This window comes from Pseudopodoces humilis, chromosome 5 (assembly GCF_049639895.1).
Source record: "Pseudopodoces humilis isolate 2021_Gansu_Grassland_sample_001 chromosome 5, ASM4963989v1, whole genome shotgun sequence".
NCBI lineage: Eukaryota > Metazoa > Chordata > Aves > Passeriformes > Paridae > Pseudopodoces > Pseudopodoces humilis.
The window spans coordinates 46501515-46514800 of NC_142204.1; the positions used below are offsets into that span (position 1 = coordinate 46501515).

Below are 13286 nucleotides of genomic sequence, written 5' to 3' on the forward strand. Positions count from 1 at the left end.
CCAATCACTTTATCCTATTAATCCATGTTTCTTAAACCCCTCCTTTTGTCAAAAAATCTGAAAATAAAAATCTGTGGTAAATAAGCACCCACCACATTCATACTGTTCAATGAGATCACATACTAATATTTGTTATTAAACAGTAATTCCTTGAACTCCCCCTACAAAGGAAACACAAGTCATACCTGGTGTTTTCCTGAAAAATTACAAGCTATGATAATATCCTTCTTAAAAACAAAGTCAAAAACTCACTATTCACCAACTAGTTCTCTGGTGATTCTGTTTGAAATATTTCATTTCTTTTACAGATGTTGTTTCTTTTACTTTGTTTTATATGAACCTGCATATAGGCGTATAAGTGTATGTGCTTTATACACACATGTATATTTGTCTATATTCTGCTTGCAGGGTCTCCTTGCACCCATTTGTGGAAAAATAAATAAATTATAAATTAAATAAATCCAGAAAATGGTCATACAATTACTTCTAGAAGTAATGAAACTGAACTGTAATATGTACTTAAAGTTCTACATTTGCAAATGGTCTGTGGGACCACACTAGACTTAATTCCAAGATAAAAAGCACTGTAGTGTGTATCATGTGATTGACAGCTCCTCAGGGCTCTCTCTCTCATTTTTCACATCCACTTCTGCTGGGACACACAACTTTCTAAAGTCACTACTTCCACTGTAATTGACATTATATGTAACATTGTACGCAAATCTCCCGTGGTAGGACACTTACCATGTTCAGCAGTCATGTTATGTTGCCTGTCTTAACTCTCAGTTCTCTTAAAAAGGAAAATAACCTTTGAAATCATATTGATATCCTACTTTTATTTTTGAAAGATTCTTCAAAATGTATTTTGCTAATATTCATGTTGGCCAATTAGCCCATATTGCAACTTAATCCAGTCTTTTCATCCTTTCACCCATCACTAGGATTACACTTTCACTGATGGTGTGACAGGAAGACAGAGCAGAACGACTTCAGCAGCTCAGCATGGTTCTTGTACTATGTAAGATTTTGAAGCTATAACACAAAGTTCTCTAAGGTTTTGTACAGCTGAGTACATAAAGGTGTATTTTTCCTGGAGTCTGTTGGTGATCTTAAATACTTCAAAGGCATTGACTTTTATATTTTATTATTCAAACCAGAAAGCTATCCCACTTGTTTGACACATTATGTAAATTACCACCAAAAGCCTCAAATTTGGGAATGAGCAGTACAAATGTGGAAAGGTCACCACATCTCTGATCAGGGAGAAGCCAAAACTGTTGTTTTGCTACTAGGTTTTTGAGTCTGAAGTGACAGCAGTTTAAAGGAAGGCTTACTTGTAAGGAAGCTTTATTTTAGCTTTCATCTTATTTTTCATTCACTTTATTCCCACCTTTACATTATATCAAAGCTGCCCACACTGAAGGAAACTTACTGTCTCTCTTGAAATTCAAACACCCATCTGGACTGAACAATGCACTATGAAAGGAACCTGACATTTCTTGCTTACTTTTTTTTGCCTTGTTTTTAAGTAAAAAGCTTAATAGAATTGAAGTTTTCAAAGCTGAGTGATAAAAATTTTTAAGTATAAACCTTTAAGCAGAGGATCACATCACTATGAAGCCTCACTGTATGTCACCATCTGCAGCCATACAAGAAATAGATGATGCATCCACTTTGGGAAGAATATAAAAAGAGACAAACAAAAAGTCCAACAATAAAGAGAAAATAAGAGTTGGCAATGCCATAGTATTTTTCCAGCATGTCTGAGCACAGCAGTTAGCATGAGCTGTGCCTGGTTGGCATAGTTGTCAGCATAACCACGTGAGCTGAAGCCAGCTTTCTGTGCCAAAAAAAAAAAAAAGTAGCAGGGTTTAGGAAATGTTTTGTATAAATAGAAACAGACAAAACATGATCAATCACCTGTCCCAAGTAACAGCCTGCATCTTAAATAGGTTTTGTGTGCTCAAGTAAGCAGAAAGACAAACTATGCCAACAATTTGCTGACCATCAACAAGTACAAAAGCATGAATGAAATGTTCAGACTGCGAGCACCAGAAATGCCAGCAAATAAGAAAAAAAAAATCACATTTTGAACAGACTAACCATCAAAAAGTTATCCTCTACCCAATCCTATAACTGAGAACACTTAGTTAGGGAATGTTGTAGTTTGTCTAGAGTTTCTGTATAGGCTTCTGGGAGGGAAGATCCATAACCATACAGAAGCATCCAAAATCACCAGGGAACAGGGAAGAGCCCACAAGATCCCATAACCATGCCTTGAGGACTGTGAAGAGTCTGACTGACATTATTCACCTACCCAGCTCCTCTGCAGGACTGCAGAATCTCTCCTGGCAAGATGGCAGGTCAAAATACTTTCCTTCTGAACCTCAAAAACTCTTGTTTATTTTTCAGAATTCTAGTAATTATTAACAGGTGCATATTGCCTAGACTTTCAAAAGTATGTCTACCCCATTCCACACAAATGTAAAAATAATGTTGTCATACACATCCACATATTTATATACACAATGATGAAAAACAGTATTTTCTGATTTGCCAAATTCATGACTGCACAAACACATTCCTCCAAGTGCAACATGTTCCTCAAAGTAGTGTCACTTATTACTGCATCTGAAGATATTCCTATGAATGTTAATGCCATTGAAGATAATTAGGTTGTTTGGGGTTTTTTGTAACTGAAAACTATGTTGATAAAATATTTAACAAGTGAGTTAATATTTTTTCAAAACAGTATTTTATTATCATAATACATCTTAATGCTTCTTACACAATAGACAATCAAAATTTCAAGTGACATACTGCTTTGAAAAAGGGAGAGAAAAATTACTGTTCAGTCTTGTCTAAAAAATGGCACTATCTATTATGTTATGGTACACAGTCATACTCAAATTACCTGATCTTTTGAAAAACCCAGCAGCATCCAACTTGATCAACTGTTCAGATCAATTTAAAAAATCAGTGAAATCATTGCTACCTTGAAAAAACACCAGTTTTTAAGTAAAATTATTTAGGCTATGTCTATTTCTAAACCCAAAGATGCATCTTGGTTTCATTTCAGATGAAAGATGTGCACTTGATTGTCTCCTGATTCCTTTGTAAGATGGGATCAAACCAAGCATCAATCATTTCTCAGACCTGGGAGACCTTGCCATGGAAAACTTGGTACAGCAGAAAATAGTTCTGAAAGTTTCTGATTGTGCATATGCGTCATTTTAGAATACACTCAGCTCAAATTTTAACACCTTTTTAACTAAAATGTTCAAATGGTTTGTTTTCTTTTTTCTTTCCTGAAAAATCATTTTCAGCACAATGGATTGAGATGTCTTCATTGATCAATGGGAATGGAAAAGACTCAGGACCCAAGCTGCTGGAGGGCAGTATAACAGTGATTCAGAGCACTGAAACTGGCCTCAGCCTTGCAAAGGTTGGTTGGGAGCACAGAATGACAGGGGGCATTCTGAACGTGTGGAGCAAAGCTGCAGCACTGCAAGACTTCATTAAAATAAATGCTTGGGTGCTTTGTATGCCCCAAATGAAAACTTTGGCTTCCTATCAAATTAAAAGTTTCATGTTCCTCTAAAGTGCATTTCAGTATTTTGATATAACACAACAAATATAAAAAAATAGATTCCCTTTTCCTACATGCCTTTTTTAGTTCCTCAGCTGAACTAAATATCAGTTATTCTTACAGTTGTACTTGCAAGTTCTTTAGAGATTTTTGATTCTGTAAAATCTATTATATTTTGTATAATTCCTAGCTGATTTACATTGGTTCAGGCAGACTAGGTTAAGTCTTCATTTACCAAGCTCTGAACAGCTATTCCATTATATTTTCAAAGGTAGGTTGATGGGACTAGTTTTAATGGAAGTAGCAATGTACACTGAGTAGTGCTGTTCTTGTTGTTGTTTTTTTAATTAGGTTTTTAGTTTTATTTAATTTCATGCTAAAATAAATAAAAATAGATTGATTTAGTTTTCCAGTGAAACCAAGAATAAAATTGTAGACTATATAGAGGTATTGGGAAGAAAAAGGACAGAATTTCTGTGCATGATTTGTTAGCCCAGCATTGGGAATCTAGTAAAATTTAGCAAATCTGAGAACTTCATCAAACTGAGTAGGAAACTTAGAGTTATGCTTAATGATTCTATACATCCAACCTATGCTTTAGTTTTTAAAAGTTGGCCGTAAAGGATAATCATAATCCAGACTTCTGTTGTAGCTATTTAGCCCAACCAAAAGTGACTTTACCCTGAGTTGTGTCGTTTCATTCATTGTGAATTTTCATCTGGGATGCTTCTCTTTCTCACTGTTTGAACAGACAACCTTGCATCACAAATCAGACATACATGTCTAATTTTCAGAGAAGATGACACCTAAGACTTTTTTTCTTTTTATTTTCCCTAAATTAATTTATAACTCGAATTATTTAGGTCTAGAGAAAAAGAAGTACATTCTGAACACCATGCCTACAGTAGCCATGCATCATGATGCTGTCCAAAATTTTATCAGCTTACAAAGAATACTATTTATGTGATAATTTTTTAAAAAACACAGATTTCAAATACCTTCTTTTAGTTATTGTTTGCAGTTTAGCATCTCTTTATAGAAAACTGCATACATTATATCATCTGCAACATTGATAAGAATAAAGCATAAAAGCTTGATTATTCTTCAATAATGTATTTGATTTTATATTCCTAATGCATTCAAGTAATGTATTTACTAACTTGACAGTTATAGAAAAATTTAAGGACACCTTTTTCTAAGAGCATAGAATTTCTATATTCATTTGGAGTATCCAAGTGGGCGAAAATTCTCTCCATTTTCTTATATAGACTTCTTCAATGTTTATTCTTAAATTGCAGATGTAAAATATATTCCTTACCATGTCTTTCAGAGAATATGAAAGCTTACTCTATACACTACAGTACAAATTCTGAACATATTAATATTGATTTTTACCTTTGAGACAGGTTTGAAAATAAGATAAGAAATGCAAAACTAATTCAGTGAGGCTGCGTGCACTAAAGATCGTTTATATTTAATACTGCCTTTTTAAAAGGATCTTCTTGCAAACACCTTACTTATACATATTTATTTAATGATAACTCTGGCTTTTTTAATGGAAAAGTGAAAAACGTAGTTGGTAGAGCAGATTTATTTGCTATATTGGAAATTAAGATTCAAAACTGATTTGTTTGAATATAAAACCATTTTTTTTATCAATAATGTGTGCTTAAAATAAAAAGGAGAAGACTTACAGCAGAGGCTTTTATTTCAAGAAGTGTAGTTTTATGTACTGCACAATCAAATCTCGAGAATGGGAGAACACTCCTTACACCACTCAGAGGTTCATTGAACCTTTTAAATGGACAGAGAAGTGTGTGCCATCCTTGGAGGCTCATTTTCACATTAACGACAAGTAATAACAGGAAGTTCATAGGTGTGTAAGTGTAATCTCCCAGCAATGAACTGAAGAGGCAATGCTGAATGCTGACAGTAAACGCACCTCTCTCTGGAGCAAGTAAAAGCTGGCCAAGTTGCAGGTATAATCCTAAGCATTTTGCCGGTTTTGTTGACTTTTAGTGAAAAAATATTAAATAATCCAGTTTTCATCTGAATGATTCTTTTACATTTCATTCAAATGTTGCTTTCAGGTTTCCCAAATCTTTTCTTTCTTTGCTTCTTCCGCCTTTGCTTCTTTTTCTCCTCATGGCATTTTTTCCTAAAATTGATCTGTTTCCATATTACACCTTCCTTCCATCTGACCCCTGCTTCTGCTTCTTTTTATTTAAAACACAGAACTGAAGACCAAAGGAATCAACAGAATTCTATGTGAAGCTGGAAAGATTAATTTATAAGAGAGTGGTTCAGTCTAAACTAGCAGATTCTGTTCATAGAACTAGCAGGTTGAGAAAAGAATTAGCACTGTGTTCACACACGGAGCAGTAAGGAATTAAGGAGTAAGACCAAGCAAGCAAATGGATATGTGAAGCATGAATACAGCTAGCACAGAGCTTAGGGAGACAATCTCTTTGGAGAACAGACTAAAGGGGATTTGAAAACTCAAAGCCTGTTGTGTGGGAAGCATGATGGATTCAGATTGGTGACTGAAACAAACTGTGCAGGTGTTTCAGGCATTGATACATGTTCTCTGTAGAACATAGTAATATCTATCAATCTCACTGTTTGATTAGCCTATGAGCTACAATTCAATATTATTCAGTTGCGTTATCAAAAGTAGAAATAGCAAAACTCAGTTACTTCCTGGAATGCAGTCTAAAGTTTATGTAAAAATATAAGAATATGTATATAAATATATATAGTGAGCATTCAAAAAAAAAAAAGTATTACATCACTGCTCTTATGTGCCAGTACTTCTCTTCCAAAAACAACTATTAAATAAATTAAACAGGTAATCAATTTTTCTTAAATTTTCTAAGTTGTTCAGTGTATTTAGAACTATAATGCTGATGAGTTTTAACGAAACTGTAAGGCTGTTTTTAGTTCAACATTAATTGCCTGATATGTATCTTGTAAGTTAAATTAGATCTTAATATTGGCTGATAATGAAAAAATGGATCACAATAATAATAACAGGAAAGTCATTATGATAACATTAATTATTATAATCATTGTGTCTGTCAGTATTAAAATCATGCAATGGTATTAAAATGTTACCAGATTGAGGTCAGCTTTATTCTCTTGCAGATGCCTTTGTAAAATGAAATTCAAAGCTGTGGAAAGTAACAGTGAAAGAGCATCTCTTATGCACATAAAATTGTTTTCAACTAGCAGGTAGCTGGAGGTGCACAGTAATTGGTAAGTATATCCCGAGCATTTTGATACTTAGTTTGAAAAAGAAAATATAACAGAGAAACTTTTCCAAGCTGTAGTTGTCATGTCCAAAGACTCTGAGCTGCTCAGCCTAATTTAAGTCTCGTTATGCAACATATTTGTTTAGGAAATAAGGGTGCTAAGTTGCTCTTTAAGCTAATTGCTTTTACAGAACACAGAAATTTTCTTTGAGCAACATAATGAAGCTTTATGAGGTAAATCCAACTGAGACAGCAACAGATGAAAAAAATCTAGTCAACAGAAATGTCAAAGGCAACTGGTTGAAGTGATAAGATTGGTCTAAACTACTCGGAATGAAAATATTACAGCACCACTTGAATGCCTAGAACAGGATATACAGAGGAGAACAGATGACTTGCTCTATCTTTAAGACAAAGTACCTTATGCCTGTTCTTGGTATTATTTCTTATTTTAAATAGTCTTTAACTGGTCAATTTTATTTAAAGATTTTTTTTTAAGGGGTTGTTCGGTTTTGTTTGTTTCCTTGTTTTGGTTGGTGGTGGTGCTGGTGATTTTGGTTGTTTTTTTTTTTGTTTTTTGTTTTTACCACAGGAATATCCAATAACCATTAGATGCCATTAATGCAAGTATGAAATCAACTTTCAGCATATAAATGTAACATAATTACCATTTTATCCAACATAATGGAAACCAGCTACATAGTATATTAGTAAGGTACATACATTTTCAGATAGATTAACACTACAACACAAGAAAACTGGTTGTAAAATAATACGACAAATTACAAAGCTTTAAGGATCATTCCTTTAAATCTCATCTTAAAGAAAGAGTAAACATTGTGTTCTCATTTTAGTGTAAGAGGATACAGGATCTCTATAAGATCTTCGTTTCTGAAATTATTATGGTCCTTTACTGCCTATAGTTAAACTCCATGCTATGTGCAATTTAAATAGATTGTGCTTCATTGTACTTGCATCATAGTATGCAAATACAAGTAAAATTGGAGAACAACTAATGATATTAGTTTCAGGGATATTTCATCTCTAAATGCTGCTTTCCTGCCAATATAGACATGAAGAATTTAATTTTAAATGACACCACCTGCTCCTACCTATAAGTGAAATGAAAAAGCTGCCAAATAGCATGTTGGGTATTAACTTTCAACCTTTTATTTAATCAGGCATTCCTCCATAACATTAGAAGTCATCAATCTCATGGGATGAAAAGCACCATATATATGTGTGCAATTCAATTTCAAACCCTCATTGTGATGTCTGACTTAATTAATTTTTTTCTTTACTATTTTTCTCTAACTGTAGGGTGGGTCACCAATTATTTCAAGCAGACATACCAGATAAATGCCCCCACCTGATTCTGACAAGGACAGTGAAGATAAACAAACATTTATAAATGAAGGCTACTCTGATTTTAGCTGGGTTTCAGTTCAAGGCCTATACTCAGACTTTCCCTTTCCAAAATATGAGACTGTAAGGACATCAGTGAAAGAGGAAAGACATTTTAAGAGTTAAAAAACCATACAGTTCAAAAAGCAGGTGTGAACTTGTCCACACAAATGCTGAGCATAAGTAGCTTTGGGCAACAGTGCATAAGGCAGGTTTTGGGGGATACTTCTGCTATCTTAGTGTTTGAAGGTTCCCTTTTCCCCTAATAAACTGCTAATAAAAAGGTAAGATCCAGTACACTGTCATACGTTTTCTTCTATGTCCTTAGTGTCACATTTGATAGTTTGTCAAACTGCTTATCATCATATATGGAACTGCCTTAGCAAAAGAAAAGTCATCCTACAAGCACTTTGCATGATAGAAAATAGCAAGATAACAACCCTTTCAGTTTATGATTACTGGCAAGAAAAGCCATAGTGATGTTTTGCAGCAACCCGTCAAAACCTGTTTATATCTGGCTCTCCTGGCTGAAGTGGCTACAAATACTTTAACAGCTACAACAAAGTCATTCACACTGCTAAAGTTCCTCATCCAAACAACCTCTCAAGTTTAACAGGAATGCTGCTGTATGTTTCAACAGCACACAGCCCAGGTTTTATGCCCCATATTTGTTCACGTAGACAGTATTTGTTTCTGGTCAACCCACGGCCTTTTTTGTCGTAAACATCACAATGTTCTGTAGGTGGAAAGTATCACCTGCTGAGGAATTTGAACAGGAATTCAACCTTCCTCTTTTCCTGGAACCAACTTCCTCTGCAAACATTGGGTTCATTCCCTACACATACTGCTTTCAAATTCCTGCATTAAAAGTGTTATTTTTTACCTTGGCATAGTCTCCTGATAAAATACTTGCTAAAGTCAATGACTGTCTTCCCCAAGACAGTTAGTACTAGACAGAGTCAGAGAATCTTAAAAAAAAGATCATTTAGATGCTCTGGAAGATTATCCTATCTGAATATTTCCATAGTTAAACATGCTGCTCAGAAAGGCATATAAGAGTGATCCCTGCTTTTGCTTCTATGCCACCAGAAAGTAATAAAAGACCAGATTCTGGATATATCAGAGCTTCTTTAGAAAACCTTATTTGTAATAAAACAAAAGCAAAAGTAAAAGTGGGTCAAACAAGTTTTCTTTGAAATCTGACTCCAAAAGCATAAGAATTACTCTTTATGTTTGTGCAGTATAGATGCAGTATAGATGGGACTTAAATACATAGGGTTCTCCTAGAAAATTTCACAGTAGTCACTCAAGCTCCTCCTGAAGGTGCAGAAGAGAGTTGGTGTACTAGACTGTGTCTCCCTGAAAACTAAGCCTTCTGATCTTGTTCTCATAGTTTTAGTTACTTTCCCAGGAAAGTAACTATAAACATAAGTTGTTTATCACATTCCTTCTAAGAAATGTCTTTTGATGGACATTTCACATAACCAGTTTGATTGGGAAGGTGGTAACTTAATTATCCAATCCTCGGTCATTATCGAGAATCTATAAATACCAGAGTCAGAAAATAAAGTTACTTCTTTTCCTGTCATACCACTGAGACGTGTTCATGTGAATCATTCTGTGTCCTTTAGCGACAAGACTGTAGTTCCCAAAGCTCAATGTGTTGAGCACTGACAGTCTAAATCACATGCAGGAAAATGAAAAGAAGGAATGATAGCAGCTCTGAATGGTGGCAGGCATTCCATGTCACACATCTAAGACTCCATGCCTGAATTCCTGCATTTTAAAGCTCAGTTTTAGCTCACTTTAATGCCAACTTCTGCTTTGCTGTCTGTGCAGAGACCCAGTTCCAACAGGAAGGACAGACAAAATTAGTAAAGAGCTCAACAATTAAGATACTCATAAGATGTGGAAGTGAAGTATTCAAACCTATTCAGGCTGAAGAAAGCCTTGAAACCATTGAAAAATGTTTCTCCTAGACATGTTTGAACAGTTCAAAAATCAGGAAAACCAGAATACTTAAAGACCTAGACAAGAGGAGCACATCTATATGTCTCTAAGGAAGTTTTTGCATGAAAAAACAAGCATCCAAGCAGTTCCCCCTCCACTCTTCTGGCATCTAAACACATTGAATATTGGTGATGCCCATTAAATCCCCTCAGGAAAAGCCTAACACTCAGCACTGTAAATGGTTTTAGCATTCAGTTTGTCAAGGGGACAGATGCTGTCAGAGATAAAAGAATAAGTACTGAAGTACTACTAAACTTGTAGAACATTTGTGATTAGGAATAATTTAGGATCTTGTACCAGTAAAGACATTTTACCATTAAGCAGAACTTGCATGCTCTTTTGAGTGGTTGCATATGGACTGACTGCATCTTCCCTTAACAGCTGCTAACAAAGCATTAGAATGCTGGTGCATTGCAGAGAGCTGATCCACACTAGCAAGAAGCAAAAAAAGCTCAGGGAAGTCAAATACTGAAATCACAGAAAAATGGTATTAGGTTTGAAGAGGTGAGGGAGTTGAAAACTGATAGATCATAATTCAGGGTCAGGCACTTCTTATTTTTAACCTATGGGCTGAAATTCTATTTTATGTGATAGAAAAAATGAATAGTTCCTTCAGGGGGTACCTAAAAATTGTTTACTGTTCTCATCACTTTGCCACAGTTAATACTCACAGCACATAATATATTACCTAGCAGTTTAGAATTATTGCTTTGAAGCAATTTCATAGTGCTTGCTTCAAAAGAAAACATGATACATGCCACATAAAGGATAAATGATGACAACAACAAACAAAAGATATATTAGTGGTATTTTAAATTACAAAAAGTTCCAGTCTATTCTTTTTGTCCTGCACTTGCCAATAATATATGATGGCCTTTTCAGTAATTGCTATTTCTGATAATAGAAGGTATTTAAATGGTCCTTTCACTACTTTAAAGCATTTCAGTATTTTAAATACACTTGTAGAGAAGACATATGAAAAATGGACATGTATTCCCACTAACTTACCTTCCAAAGGTCAAATGGAAAATCTAAAAGAGACTAGGACATTGAGTGCAGCTCTTCCAAAGTGTATTTTGGAGCTTTTTTTCACCTGGTAAGTAACTGGTTGTTACTTGTCTCATTTTCCCGCTCCTTACCCTTCATCCTAAGATCTACCTTTCTTTGAAAGCAATTGTAAAAAAGATGCAATTATATGAAATTATTGCAACCAGCTTCACAACTTAGAAATTAAAATATTGAAGCTGTTCTCCCCCTCAATTTCATGTACTAAGAGGTACCTTCAACACTTTAGACGAAAACTGTTTAAAAATGCTGAAATCTTTAGGGCCTATAAGCTCTTTTTTCTTAAGGACCATAAAAACAGCAACCAAACTTCAATGTCTCACCTAATTTGAATCTTCATCAACATCATATGACATTATTTGTGCAAAATAATATTTCATTAAAAAAATTGCATGTTGATATTAAGAAAAGAAAAGCAATTAATCATCCTTTGTATGAAATGTTCTGCAGTCACTGTCATATGCAATTTTATCAGCTGTACTGAAGCCAGAGTACATTTTGAATTTTTCACTTCAGGGCAGGAAATGGAGAATCTCTACAGTCATCTGGATAATGATGAGCTGTATTCTGATCCATTGTGTTCCAGTAAAGGTTTTAAAATTAATATATTAATATAGTCCAATCATTCCTGGTTACCAGTCTCATAGTTTATTGCAGTTTCAAACATGTGGGATGATAAAGCACTGGAAAATCAGGAAGGAGTTTTCTGCTGGCAAATATAATCAGATTTCTCACCTTTCTTATAGCTACAGTTTATAGCCTTAGTTTCCATTAGGAACAACATCTAGAAAGTGCAAATAAGTAGGGTAGAATATTTTCAGACTTCACAGAAAAAAATCATATAATTTCACATAAACTACAAGCTGTGTTAACTTGTATTTCTATACACCTCTGTTTACATATTTTCTGTCTTATGTGTTCTGTGTAGGATTAGGCCTAAATAAACTAATACCCTAAAAAAACTTGAACTAGTAAAAATCACAGAGATAATTATAGCTAAAGTACACATCCAGATATCCTGTTAAGACTTATATTTTTCTAAGCAGAAGAACAGTTCATTTCATGAATTCTTATTTCCCTGTTCATACATACAGACCTATGAACATGAATGGCCAGTTTTTAAAAATATATATTGATTCATGAGCTTAAAAGAAACATCAACATCTAGTTACTGCTTTTTTGTGAATATACTAAGTTAATTAATTAATTATAAGGAGCCTCTAGGAGAAAGCCGTGCTTGAAAATTGGGGGGGCTAGAATTTAAAGAGAAATTATTGATTTTTAGGAATTAAAGGCTTAATTTAAAATATTCAAGCAAATAAGGAGTCAGACCTTACCTTCATTTAAATTATCCACACAAATTTATGGTACTTAAAGTGCCTGTTTTAAAGGAGAAATCTGTCCAATCATGAGAAGAAGGCAAAATACCCCTCAAACAGATCATGGAGTTGAGAGTAACAACACATATACGTTTGACAGCACTAAAAGGAGATTTTGACAAGAGCTGCAAGAAGACAAGCAGGTAGGAGAGACACCATAACTGACATAGGTTTTCCAAGGATTGTAATTACATCAAGGAGCTTAAATTAACCTGGCACCAGGGAATATGAAATGTATCACAACTTTTAATTAACTAAAACCTTCTGTTTTGTGTTGGGTTTTCTAGTTCTGTGGTACAAAATTCTACCTTCCTGTTTCATGCAGGCAATTGTTTATGTATGAAGAAATCTTCTGTTTTCTTCGAGAATGCACAATCCATATGAACATATTTCACACACACAACTTTAACTCAGAATTTGATTATAAAGTAAAACTCTCTTTGAAATATGCTGGGAAGACAAACATCTCTAGACTGCACACACAGTGAGAGGTTTTTCCCCAAATACTGCTGGTCCCCATTGACAACTTTGCTGTTGATTTCCTAATAATTACCTCAGTGCAAGCACTGGTGCTAACAAGACCCTAAA

The 13286-nt window shown here is 34.5% G+C and overlaps 1 protein-coding gene across 1 annotated transcript in view; it reads right to left on the minus strand.

Moving 5' to 3' along the window:
• Positions 1 to 13286, minus strand: part of IMMP2L (inner mitochondrial membrane peptidase subunit 2) — a 403902-nt gene that overhangs the window by 34069 nt on the left and 356547 nt on the right. The gene's annotated exons all lie outside the window — the stretch shown is intronic.